General features: G+C 32.2%; 1 protein-coding gene and 1 non-coding gene across 3 annotated transcripts in view; both read right to left on the bottom strand.

The window, feature by feature from the left end:
- The window catches only part of uif (sushi, von Willebrand factor type A, EGF and pentraxin domain-containing protein uif), a 152,048-nt gene extending 138,928 nt beyond the window's left edge, over positions 1-13,120 (bottom strand). For both annotated transcript variants that reach the window (XM_074171664.1, XM_074171665.1), the window contains exon 1: positions 12,964-13,120. The gene's annotated coding sequence lies outside the window, so the exon portion shown is untranslated. The remainder of the gene's footprint in view (positions 1-12,963) is intronic.
- LOC111512149 (U5 spliceosomal RNA) lies at positions 10,443-10,559 on the bottom strand. Its single transcript, XR_002723028.2, has one exon. It is a non-coding gene; the product is annotated as a U5 spliceosomal RNA (small nuclear RNA).
- Positions 13,121-14,754: the final 1,634 nt, after the last annotated feature.

Raw genomic sequence — 14,754 nt, 5'->3', positions numbered from 1 at the left:
AATTTCTTCTTCTAAGGCAGAGTTTCCAGTTTCATCTTTTATCTTCAATTTAGTTTGTATTAGAAAAAAAACTGTTCATGATCAATACACTGTGATGTGAGGAGTTTCTATTGATATATTTAATACTATTCTTGATTAGTAAAATGAAGATGAAGTACATACTCAAAAAAATTGTTCCGAAAAATAATCTCTCTTGAAACTATTCGCTTTGCAATAAAAAAAGTTTTAAAAATGTTTGTACTACCGTTTGTACTACCTAATTGACTTTCTATTTTAATTCTATTTTTGTAATTTGAAACTTCAGAAACCATCCAGAGATTAGTTTCGAAAAAAAAGAATGATTTACTTCCAGTATAGATTAGAAAAGGTAACAATGGAATTTACGATTTTCATTTTTCTCATGCAAGATACAAAAATTATCACAAGCAAGTTGGAAATGCTATTTCTTGGACGAATCTTGAAAAATTTAACAGTACGTGAACGAATACCACAAACCATATTCTGTAATAGACCCATTCAATTATTTTTTTACAACATCCAACCGCTACACTTCCAAGTGCTAACGTTATTTAATTGTACCATTGTGGAAACAACTTCAGAATAATTTGTTTTATAACGTCTTTGCTAAGCGCGGATTCGTGTTCACAGCATACCTTTGAAATTTGTAGGACAAGCTACAGTTATATCTCGGCTAAGCAGTTTCATTACTCACCAATAATGATATATGCTCTAATTAGAAAATTCGCTATGTCGGTTTCCTGCCTGTATGTTTATTTATTCAATGGTATTTCATGTAAATGTGTCAGTTTGTCATGTTTCGTGAGTTTGTGTGACACGATGGATGGGGTGATCTTTTAATGAAGTTCCATATGAATGAAATGTAATAATAATGATAAATTTTTTATTGGTTGCCGGTAAAATAATTACAGAACTGTAAAACTTAACCCAAGGAAGACAGCAAAACAAAAGGAGTACAATTAGGGCAGTTGACCGACTCTTCCATAAAAATAAAAAATAGTGAATCATTGATAGAAAATCTACCAACTTATAATAAGCTGAGTACCCATAACTTATATAAATAATTAATACTTATAGTAGTATATCACTGGTTCAACAAATATAAACTATAAAGATGCATTTTATTCACTAGGTGATATCATTGCTTGGCCAACATTTTTTTTTTGTTTTTTTTAAGGAATTCAAAGACAATGCGAAATTGTGAATATCCAGTAAAGATGCAGTTATAGCCATCTGATAAGAGCAGGAGGATTTAAAAATTTCGTTTTTATGCATTGAAATATCAATGAGATTCTTTCTCCTCAAATTAAAATTATGAACGGCTGTTCTGTATGTGACTCTCCTGCACAGATATTCAGATGTATTAGATTTTTAGATTTTATAAAAAAAACAACGTGAATGTAGTAAACGACGATTAGACATACTTAACCAGCCCATTTCCTTTATCTTAGGTGTAATCCTATCTCTTCTTCATTTCATTTCGATGAGGATATAACAATTTCAGAGCTGCGTATGCCGTTTTCAATTTAGAAGTGACATGTTTGTCGAATCACAATTTTGAGTCTAGATGTAAACCAAGATTTTTTACATAATCGCTGAAATTGATAACATCATCATCGATACATATTCGTAATGAATTCGTAGCTTCTATTTTTTGAATTTCATTTCCGAGTAAAACGGCGCAAGTTTTCGAAGAATTGATTTTTAGAAAATGATTTTCCGATAATGTGACGAGTCGTGATGAGTCTGCATTAATTATAACATTAGCTTTTTCAATTTCTTTCACATTGAAAGAAAAATACACTCGAGTTTCATCGGCATATAAATGATAATTACAATGGGAAAAATGATGATGAAAGTTTGATGTATACAATGTATATAAAAGAGGACCAAGAATGCTACCTTGTGGTACACCTCGTTGAATGGTTAGACTATCTGAAATTTCATCACCAATCGCCACATGTCGTTGATGATCTGTTAAATATGACTTGAGGAGTTCTACTGTCTTCCTGCTGAGTCCAAGGTAATGTATAATTGATAATAGTATCTCATGGTGAATCGTTTCAAAGGAACGGGAATAATCTATCATAATAAAAACGTACATTTTGTTGTCGTCTAGCATCTTTACTATATCATCAGTAACAGTACTCAAAGTCGACGAACAACTGTATCTGCTCCTACTCCCTACTACAGTAGGGATGAACTACGATGTCTAACAAGCCTTCTTACAAGTCACTGTCATTTGAATCATCACATACAGAGACTTGGACTGTCGGAAGACAGTGTGTGTCGTCTCTGTCTGGAAAATGATGAAACTGCAGAGCATATACTTTGTGCCTGATCCGCTGGGGACCGAATCAGGTTCTTTGAGTTCGGCAGATCCGTACTCACCATAAAAACTAATCGGCTTCGTTAAAAAGCTGGGTTTATATGGCCGAGTGTGAGCCACAATAAACCCTTATGGGTTGCGGTGACCTACCTACCTACTCGTAAAGCCAGACTGATGTTCAGGAAGGAAATTAAAAGGTAGTCAAATCAATGAATATTGAAAATCTAGTTAAAAAACATAATATATCTTATCAATCAATCACTTTTCACATAGTAAGAAAATATATGACAATTATCTTATGACCTCATGAAGGAAATATCATCCTAATATTCAAACTGCCTTTCGAATTAGCCACTACCTGAAGGTGTCAGTGTTAAAATAATGCGTTTCACTTTTTTTTTCTACTTAAGAATTGAATTATCAGAGCTGACTGAATTTCAACAGGGAAAAGTGAAACAATTGTAGTTTCTTTCATTTCATGCAATATTACAAAAAAATTAGATTACCGTATAGTAAAAACTATAGAGGTAGAGCTGGTCTACTTGCCTAGTCGATACCGATACCAGATTTGAACCCACTAGATTTTTTGAGGAGTTGATTCAAACGTTGGATTTATCAACATCTGAAGGAAATATTCTTTTGGGAGTTAATCTAGAAAATTTGGTATATGCAACACCTATTTTGATAACATAGAACTAAATACATAGTTTCAATTGTAAAACTATGCAACCTACAATGATAATTTTTTTATAATTGATTTTTTTCAGACCATACTCCAAGTGGAAGCCGAATTTTTTTTTCTCAAAAATTAACCTTCCCAAACTTATATCCCTTTCAATTAAGACAGTGGCTAAAAACTGTTGATGCTGGCAGTGGAATTTTTGATCCAATGTTCAATGTTTGATGTTCAAATCTCAAACAATAACTTGGTGACTATCACAATTAAATTGTTTATTATAATTATAAGAAATGGCTTCAGGAAAACCTTATTCCTAATTTGCCGCTCCATTGTTGAAAGTGGATTTATATAATGACACTGAATAAACCAAAATTCAAAATACACGAAATTGATTAAAGTACTTAGTGACAGTGAACATGACGTTTAAAGACTGCCACCTTATCGCTCGGATTGGAATCCGATGGAACTTATTTGAGCCTCTCCGAAGCAACATGTTGCTCATTTGATGTCGATTGTTCCCTTAATAAAGGGTATGCAGACGAAACATTTCTACGCTTTTGTATGGATATCGCTTTGCGACCACTTACATGTATGAATGAAGATCCTCTTCATGAAGTAATTTTGAAGGATATTTCAATTATTTCCAATGAAAATGAAAGCCTTGTGTCTGATGTGGTGTAGTAATGGATATTACTGGAGTTTTTTTCCCAACACCAAATCGTCATTTTGATGACGTGATTGAAACAATCACCAAGTGAAGATGATCAATTGGTGATTGAAACACGTGTCGAGGTGTTAAAAATAACGGTTTGGGATAAAACTCCAGTAATATTCAGTAGAATAGATAAGAAATGTTATGGTCCTAGTTATAATAGTGTGAAATATGCAACTTAGAAACACAAAATATATATAATGTATAAAAAGTACAATTAAACTCCATTACCTGCATTCAATTATAATTTTAACATATTTATCTTTTTAAGAGTATTTCTGGATATCCATCAAGTTTGAAAATTGAAGCTTTATATACTTAATAACAAGTTTGTCTAATTCTTCTGTCATCTGACGACTTTTTCGTTTTTTCTTCTGCAAATCTGGGTTAAGTTCTCGCCCGCAAGTTAAAATTTGCGAAGCTGTACCATCTGCCATCCCAGGCAGGAGATTGTGGGTCTCCCAATTGATATCATCATCTAGTATTAATTACAAGGCAAGTGTATAGTACATATGCTGTTTCCAATTATCGCTCCATAACGATTCTCAAATAATTGCAGGTATGATTAAGGCGAAATCACAAGTTCATTGGCGAAGGCCAATTTTTTATAAGTTCACCTCCAAGTGAACAGGTTTTTCCTTGAATAATAAATACGAGTTCCTTCTTGGTAAACCTTCTCCATGTGGGATGATATGGGTTTTATTTGATCTCCGCATAACTTGTAGTTATTATTTTTGATAATTTATGTATGTTTTTCAGTAGCCAGGAGTGCCAGAAAAAAAAATGTAAGAATGATTTGCAAGAAAACAATTTCAATTGCAACTGTCTTCAAGTACATTGAGTGGTTCTAGGGTGTTACTCAAAAGCATGCTAAGATTTAAAAAGGGTGTTTTAGGTCCAATTCTATAAAAAAAACTTCTTTATATAAACATATGTCCTGATGACACTATGATTTTTTAATACAGGGTGTTGAGATTTTAATAAAGAAATGTATTGGTTAACATTGTATGCATCAAAAACATTTTTGGATGTACATTATATTTTTTTATTCGTCAGTGAGGGCTTCATAGGATTTGCACTGAATCATTTCGAGGAAAAAAGTTATATATGCCACTACTGTTCGTCGAAATGAAAGTAATTGTTGAAATTTTCATTCCTTTGAGAGCAATTGATTTTTTTATTTAACGTACGGTCTACAAATGTTCACCGACCACCATTGAAAAACTGGTGAATTCGTTACCAAAGACAATCCGACTCCTAACCACACCACACTTTTCTAGAATTCTAACTGATGTCAACTAACTAAGCAATAAAATACACAAAAAAATCAAAATTTCTACTCGTCGATAACATACCTTAGTCATTGCTCAGTTGAATTTTCGCAGAAGAGTAGTTTGAAAATGACCTGGAATTTTCGGAAATGATTTAGCGTGTGTGTGTTGATGAGGATTGAGATTGAAACGAGTTCACCTACCCGTATTTGATGTAGACCAGGGTTCGACAATTTTTGAAACCAAAAAAAATTACAGTAGGATAATACCCATTGATAAAGGAAGAAAACATAGCAAACATGGAAGTAAAATTAATTACGGTCGATTTGAGGTCGGAAAGTGAGAGAGGTTGAGTTTTAAAGGATAAAAATCGGTTTATCCCGTCCTATGGAAAAAGTTAAATAACAAAGTTTTACCTACAACTTTTGCATTCACAATTTCTTCATATAACTTCAATTTTTACGTGAAAAATTTAAATAACCAAGTTTACGGTTTTTCATATTTTACAAAAAAAATTAACACGAAATTTGATGAAAACTCGTCTTTTTGTGTACCAAACACACCTTATTTTGATTGAAACTGTGAAACTGTATGAAACAGTTCAAAATGTGGCTGCCTTGATGAAGAAAGCTTACGAGTAAATTAATGATTCAGAAGAAATTGTGGATGAAGTAGCAATGCAGACTGGAAATAATAGTGGAGACGAAGACGGTGATGGTCTTGAAGATTTCGAAGATCTGCTAGAATCAAAAACGTTTGTCGAGTCTAACGAGGAAGGAATACCATCAGAGAGACAATAACTAATGTATTTAAAAATATCATAATACATAATCAGTTAAAAGTACCTAAATTCAAGAGTACGATTCACAGGTATGTGAATTGAGGATTTCTATGACAAAAATGTGATAAGAATTTAATAAACCAGCTTTTTCACTGAGAAAAATTGTAGCAGTCACATTTTTTAGATGAAATTCCTTTAAAATCCTATTTTCAATATTTTAAAAAACTATTTTCACATATTTTTTGCAATCCTAATGTTTTATGGATTTCTAGTTTTTGTTTATCAATGTAACAGAATCAATATAGGAGTAATTAACGTGTTAATTTCAATAAATAGCTCAAAATTGAACATAATGATCAGATCAAATTTTGGATTCGAGTTTTTTTAATTTTTTGCATTTTCTGAGAACATTTGCCACAATAATGTGTTTTTTACACTATCAGAAAGTAGAGATTTCAACGAACGAAAAGCCCATCGATTTTTTCAAAAAAGCAGATAGTTTGACACTGATGATCTTCAAACAAGACTCAATCTGACAGAAGGTTCGAAATAGATGAACACTTCAATCTAGCAGACCACTATTATAATATTCATGCACTCATTGTTCATTGCGGTTCTGGCGTTGAATTTGGTCATTATTACGCATTGGTCAAAGACGAAATGGGCGGGTTTAAGTTTGACGATAGTCGTGTCACGAAGTGTTCTGGCGATGTATTGAATTTATTGGAGCCTCTGGAGACACCCTATGTTTTGTTTTATGAGAGAGAGAGAGAGAGAGGACATTGGCAGATAAAGATCTTCAGATGATGTGGTGCTGCAGATTTTTTCGGGTTTTCGTACAGCTGAAAAAGCAAATGCGTCACTGGAATCAATGAAGTGGCCTCGGAGCGCCAATTAATTTTTATTGTTGTTTTATAAGTTTACAAAAAATAAAAAAAACATTCAAAGATTACAAAAAAAAGTTTGATTTTTTATTGGAATTTAGGGTGCTTTTGCAATAATAAATCAAAATGAGGTGAAAAAATGAATATTTCAAATCCAAAAAATCGCAGTGTATTTGGTACATAAAAAAGTAATTTTTTTTTATAAAAGATAAAAATAAGAAACCAAAAATTTGCTTATTTGAATTTTTCACATACATTTTGGGGATACAAGAAAAAAGTGTGAGTAAAAAAGTTGTAGATCATTTTATCACCTACAACTTTGCCTGATAACTTTTTTCCGTAGGACTTATAGTTTTGCCGGAAATCGAGATAAACCGATTTGTACCCTTCAAAACTCACCCCCTCTACACTTTACAACCTCTGATCGACCTCAATTGATTTTTCCTTTCATGTTTGTTATATTATCTTTCTTGTTTTGATGTTTCATCCTACTATAATTTTTTTTTCACTTTTTACCTTTTCTTAAGGCTTCAGCACTGGTCTGATAGGTGAGAAGCAAATTTCGTTTTGTGTACATAAACATTTTTGACATATGTCTATTGTTTACGTATTAGTAAACGAAACGAATTTCGGGTTCGCATATAGTCATTACTGGTGTGGGTATTTGATAGGAGTTATAGTGAGTCAGTAAAAAAAATGTGGCAAATGACTGGGTGGCCATTCACTGGTTCGAATACAAATTTTCGAGAAAAATTTTCAATCAATCGTTGCTGAGGTTCATCCACTGACGATGTCTGCCGCAGTAGAAGACGGGATGTTTGGTACAACAGGTTCCACGGTCTATCAGCAATGATTTTGTTCTTTCTCCTATGATTCTGTCTATGAAAACGTTCTTATATTCCTAATTGAAGGTAACTTGTATGCTTTTTTTTCCCATGTTGGATTTTCCCAGATTTGACGAACCAGTATTTGACCGCATTTTGAATATTCACAAATATTGTATCATGACTAAAATGTATGTGGGTATTCAATACAGTTCAACATATGACCACATCCCAAGTTGATGAATTGTTCTCATTTATAAACCATATTGAAATTGCAATTTAACGGCAACAGTATTTGGGAAATCAAATGAAAGGTTACAGATGAAAAACATTTTTCAATTTTCAGATCAACATCGGAAATGAGGAACAGACGAACTGAAGAGGTACCTCTGGTAGTAGCTTCACCGACTTGTAATGCGTTTCATGCCAAAAACCCAAAGAAGAAAAAAGAATTGGAAGAAGTGAAGGAATGAAGAAAAGTTGCAAGACCAATTAGATGGCAGAAAGTTGCGAAGAAAAAAATATGGAGTGGAAGAAAATATTTCTGAGTAGTTTTCAGATTCAGGTACATCAAATGAATCGTATGACATTAAAGAGGAAACGGTTCTTATAGAATCACAAAGGAAAATGCATAGGGAACTTGAAAAAATTGTAAATAGGATTCCAATTCATCGAATGAATTTAAAAAGCTGAATGAAAATTTTACAGGATATAGACTCAAATGAAAACCATCAAGTTCTGTTGCAGATATTACGACAGTCAAAAATGGAAAGGGAGATTTTCCACCAAAAATATATCAATAGAAAAAAAAATACTCAGATTATGAAGTAAGGAAGGTGTATAAAACTGACCTACCATATCGGACTGGGTCAGAAAAAATTATCAGATTTGGTACCACTTTGAAAATATTCAAATAAAATGTCAGAAATTTTGCATTTCGTTCATTCATTGGTGTGATTTCGTTCATCAAATAGAATTTGTCAGTTATTCAATGACGTTTTCAAATGTCGATTGAACGGTTAATTTCCTTGAGAAATAAATCATATCATATTTTCTTGTGGAATTGATAAATAAAATCCCGACCAAGAGAAAAAGCGCAGAGGCATATTTGCCGTAATGTGAGATATTTCAAACATTAATTTTTTGTTTGGTGTAATTTTGTGTTAGCATTTCATAACGTATCCAGATTTCTTTAATTGCACAATTTTACTGTTAATGAATTTTTATCTCAAATGAGTTATTGTTGAAAATTGGGTAAATTATTGTTTCCTGAGTTGCAAACGAAACGAATTTCATTTTGTTTCTCATAATCAAAAGACCAGATTTGCTTAGAAAGGAATAACGTTTTTAAAAATTATTTTCACCTTAAGAAAAAATAGTTCTATACCATGCTTCTCGTTGAAATGATTCAGTGTAGTGACAATAATGAACAATTATAATTAAAAGATATATAATACAGCAGAAATTCCTTTTCAAAAAAGTATCTATCTAGTGTTATTTCAAGATTATCATAGAAAGGTTTTTTCTTTCAGTACCCTGTTGATATATGTTCAAATTATTTTTTTTATCAATGAACCTCTAGCATAGTATTTGTTTCTCTATTTATTCAGATAATTTTTTATATGTACCTCCAAATTCAGAGCTATTTCACGACATTTCATTCAATATTAAAATTGTGGATCAAATCGGCATCTTGAAACAAAATGATTATTCGATCAGTCTCTTGTTCTATCAAAAATATCGATTGATAAATGCTGATATCAAATATTCAATTTGTATCCTTCGTCACCCAATTCTTCACAATTATTATACGAATCCAATACAGAACAATGGCCTAGAAGTTCTTAGGAGAGCATCATTCAATAATTTGCAATTATTGCGTTCCTAATAACTTACAATAAGATAATTATTAAATTATTGCTATAGTCTCCAAACGGTACTGTTCGCACTATTTAACATTGAAATCATGAAACAATCATTAATTTTAATTGCTATACACCGGTAAGACTACTCAGTGAAGTATTATGGCCACCATTAAGTAATTTGGACATTGGCAGGATTTGTGGATTAAGTGTTACGAGGGTACGAGATAATCCAAAGAACAGGTGAGAAAATGCAAACAAAGGCAGAAACAGGTGTCAATATCCATCTGAAATATTCTTTTTCTATTGTAAACATTTTCGAATTACTTCTCTTTCTGATGTAATCGTAGAATTAATTGAAAGTGATCCTAAAGAAAAAAATTACCTTCACTCGAATCAAATATAATCAATTTACAAACACTTTTCAAAGGACTAGATAGTCAATTTGTAGATTATATGCAAATAACATACTTTAAAGAAGTAGATGAATGAGATACATTCATGGGAAAATGTAATTGAAGGAGAGAATACAATTGTGAAAAAAATGAGTAGGAAAAAGGTTTTTTCTTTTTGTATCCGAAAGAAACATCTGTGTATGTGAAATCTATACGTTTTAGAAATATTTTTATTAGCATTTTTAATTGATTTCTTTCTATTCGAAAAATGTGCACATTCATATATAAATTTGAAAGTAAAAAGCAGAAAAGATGAAGAGAGAAATAACCAAATAATTTTATTAGGTTTCTGTTTGTTTGTGTCTTTAATTTAGGGTTGAAAAAAGCTTGAAAATGAGACCGATAAGTTGCTGAATGTGGAAATGAAAAGTTTGAGTATGTAGAAAATGTTAGGATAGAACCAAATCAGAATTGAAAAGCAAATAAGCTGAATACATATATCATGAAAAAATATGTTTCTCGACGCGCGACTTGCTAATCAAGTTAACATGATCAGGTTCAGTCATCCCCTGACGATGCTCCGTGAAAACAGCAAATCATCTAATTGCATAAATACTTTTGTTTTTCAAATAGAAATCAATTCCAGAAATGGGATCATGTGATTAAGTCGCTTCTAAATTTTTACTTTGAAATTATGCGATTTCCAAAAAAAAATGAGTTATTAGTAAACTGTTTGGCTTCTCTCCACAGAAGTCTTTAGTAAAAGGCGAAAGATTTATTCGCACTGAAGAGGAACCAAAAACCATCTGTGATGTTTATCCGAGTAAACAGCCAAACTGTTCTTTCTTGCTTGAGAATTGTTTATAATCAGATGTAGAGCTTGTCAAATCTAGGAAGAAAATTCTATCTTTCTCTCGCTGTCATAATCTCCTAATGAACGCACATCTAATAGGCGGGAGAATAACGGAAATCAGAAAGCTCTTCCTACGTTTTACAAGCTGTACTAAATATGACATCAGTTTCAATAAATATGAAAATGAAAATCAAATGAAGGCTGAGAGTGGAAATACTATTCACAACCATTATACTTGTAGCTATCATTTTGTTTGATTTGTTATTTATATTAGGTCTTTCTGTTTTGACTTAACCTATAATTAATCTGACCTGGATAGCAGTAGTTGATCATTCATATTGTGGGCTAGCCCATAAAATAATTTACTTCTTTCCATTCATACCTTTCAAATCGTTATGTCCTACAGGTATAATTTTTTTAATCTACCTGTGGAGCCTTCTTTGAAATTGTATTCAGTTTTATTCGTGTCTGAAATTCTTTGTCAAGTGCAATTCATTTCTTACGGAAGCGCAGAAGGGCCACATATTTTTATTATTTGTTTCTTGGAAATTACGACTTTGAATCTCGAAATTTCGACTTTTATCTAGAAATTTTGACTTTAATCTCAAAATTTCGACTTTAATCTCGAAATTTCGACTTTAATCTCGAAATTTCGACTTTAATCTCGAAATTTCGACTTCAATCTCGAAACTTCGAGATTAAAGTCGAGATTAAAGTCGAAATTTCGAGTTTGAAGTCGTAATTTCGAAATTACGAGATTAAAGTCGAAATTTCGAGATTAAAGTCGAAATTTCGAGATTAAAGTTGAAATTTCGAGATTGAAGTAATTTCGGAATTACGAGATTGAAGTCGAAATTTTGAGATTAAAGTCGAAATTTCGAGATTGAAGTCGAAATTTTGAGATTGAATTCAAAATTTCGAGTTTGAAGTCGTAATTTCGAAACTACGAGAATAAAGTCGAAATTTTGAGATAAAAGTCGAAATTTTGAGATGAAAGTCGAAATTTCGAAATGAAAGTCGAAATTTCGAGATAAAAGTCGAAATTTCGAGATTCAAAGTAGTAATTTCCAAGAAACAAATAATAAAAAATATATGGCGCCCCTGTGCTTCCGTAATTTCTTTACTTGATTCATTCTATTATGCATTTCTGCAATTATTATTCCTCTCAATTTAGATTTATTCAGTATATATGATTAAGATTGAACAGCTGGTGCTGTATCCATTTTTGAACATTCAATTTTTCCAAATACATTCATTTCATCATTTAATTTTCTTTCTATATCATCACAAGGAAAAGTGAAACAGAAATACATAGTTTTCTTTCTGATTTCGATTGTCAAATATTACACTAAGTGAGGCGATTGTTATAATGATAGTCATTATTATTATCTACTTTTGGACAGAAGTAATCAAAGGGATATATAGTACGAGAGTATACATCTAACACAAAATGAAAATAATTATCTTTTTCTCTCTATATCTTACCTTCTTGTCAGATAAATGAATCTTTGAGTGAAATAGAAAGCCCCAGTATATTCAAAGATATTCATAACGCTTCATCTTTTTACTTCTAAAATTCAACAGTAGCGTGTGTAAAACGAGATAAAATAACTTAATTCAAATGAACTACATAACTAAAAATTCACAGTACAATTAATTCGGTATCACGAAACTCTGAAAAAAATGTTTCGACTACCAAGGCAAAAAGTTTGGCCTACTTGTTAAAAGCCCAAAATTTGTGAGAAGGTACGAACTAATCCTCAGGTCCCTTTTCTTTTCCTTATGTACTGTCATATCCCATAGACAGAGATGAAAAAAGATGGATGTGTAATTAAAAGACTATCCATGTCAATGACTGAAATAAACATTACACCAAGTTGCCAACCGAATAGTTGAAGAATTACTCAGCTCTTTCACTACAATGAGATAAACCTTCAAGAATAAATGGCTAAGGTGCGGTAAAATTCCACCAAGCATGCCTCGAAGAATAACAACTCGGTTAGCACAAATGAAATGTTCGATAAACTTCCCATGCTTTGAATATTCAAATAATCCTGTTATGTAGAGGTTCAGCCCGACTGTGATAGATTCAAGAATTCAGAAGACATTTAGCCTGAGGAGTTAACAACCTTCCTGCATCAACATGACCTGAATTCAAAATAACTTTAAAATGAAGATTGTGAAGGAATATTACTTTTCGGGCATGTGATTGGGAGTTTATTCGAACCTTTGGATATATTCGGCCTTTATGTCATATATAAAAGAAGCAGGTAGTAAGCCGCATTGTGCAAAGTATGTAGAGTATCTATCATTCTACCAGGACATCCTTGTAGACTCAGTTGGGTTCTCACTTACCTTTCTTTATTTTCACCGACACTTGATACACATGTGAACAGTTCAGTCAAATTCCCTTGAGGAAATCCAAGCGAGCAACGGTATATTCACTGGACACTTAAACTCGCGTACCTCAGTCGTTCTTTCTCTCCTCAGTGTAACACAATACTGAAAGTCGTACTCAACCTCAAGACAGGTAAGTGGTGGGAAACAAGTTTTGCCTACCTGTATACGTACGCACCTCACAGAGATCTTTCTTGACAATACAATGCCTTAGTGTTAAACTAATTTGCTGCTTCTTTCAGAGCAGGATAAGGCTCATATTGTAGTGTTGACTGGGAGCTTTTGCTGTCATTTTATCGGACAGTACTATAAATAATTTTCATTTGGTTTCCTTCAATGATTGAAAGTGCGCGATGTAGCTAATGGGTACTTGCGTTTCATCTGGTCAAGTGTATTTGGTTTTTATGCTGTTGTGATATATGTTTACAGGAGAATTCATATGAAGAGAGTGTCGAGATTGCGAATTTTATCTAAGTTTACTTCTGTCTCAGCAGGCCAGAGACTTCGATGGTGGATGTGGAAAGGAACCTTGAGATTTGGTCGAGGAACAATGCTGCAGTTTTACGGATATTAAAATTGTTCCTTTCCGGGTCTTCGGCAATGACTTGTTTCTGAATAGTTAATGCAAAAACCATTTTCACTATGAATTGTTTGCTATTTCAAAGAAATTAAATTGTATATTATGTGCCTCTATAGATCGCCCTCTGCCGATGGATTGTTATTTTTAGATAAATTAGAGTTAATTTTGACCGATTTATCGATATATTCAAATTCAGTTGTGACTGGAGATCTCAATATAGATTATATGGACATGAATTCACCGACCACCCAAACACTTCATAAATAATCTCTTCAACTATTTCAGTTTGTACATGCTTGTTAATTCATATACTCGCATTTCTCAATAATCGTCGTCTTGTATTGATTATATTTCGAGTAATTTTCACTTGGAAAATCTTAAGCGCACAGTTATTTCCTCAGGAGTTTCAGATCATGAAGCCATTAAATGTACCATAGATCTCGATATGTTATGAAAAGTAAGAAAGACTCTACAGCAGTACGAATTATAATAGGTTCTACCGAAACTGTCTTGAACTTGACTGGAAAAACATATTATACTAAAATGATCCCTTCCTTGTTTTCCACAACCAACTCATCAAAGTGTTCAATTTTTTGTTTCCTCTTCAAAAGATGAAAACAAAAAATAAAAAGCCTTCAGAAATCTTCGCTCTTTACACCATCTGCGAAATTCACTGATAATCCTTACTTTCATTTATATTTTAATAATTATTGGAGAATTTATAGGAATACCATCAGACTTTCTAAAGAAATTTTCTTCAAAAATTGAATTGATTACTCACACAATAAAATGAAAGAAAGATGGTCTGTCATGAATGATTTGAGAAATAGTACCAAAAAGAGCAGAGATATTTAAATACCAATCAGAGTGGACGATATAAATGAATTCTACTGTTCGATTGGACAGAAGCTCAGTCAAAATATTGTGGTACCATATGACCAACTTATTAATTCAGAAAATGTTGCAATCAATGAATTTCTTCAATTGGATGATACGAATATTGATGAACTGTTTGAAGTTTTTGGTGATATAAGGTATAAATCAACATTTGGTTATGATGAAATTTCAATCAAAATTATTGAAAATCTTTCAATAGAAGCGTTTAAAACTCTTGTATCACTAATCAATCTTTCATTCAGAAATGGCAGGTTTCCATCCTTTCCAAAATT

Source organism: Leptinotarsa decemlineata, unplaced genomic scaffold (assembly GCF_025532065.1).
Source record: "Leptinotarsa decemlineata unplaced genomic scaffold, Ldec_3_MD MMD2_tig00000026_RagTag_RagTag, whole genome shotgun sequence".
In the NCBI taxonomy this organism is placed as follows: domain Eukaryota; kingdom Metazoa; phylum Arthropoda; class Insecta; order Coleoptera; family Chrysomelidae; genus Leptinotarsa; species Leptinotarsa decemlineata.
The sequence above is the reverse complement of the archived record's forward strand: the minus strand, read 5'-3'. Positions and strand labels throughout refer to the sequence as shown.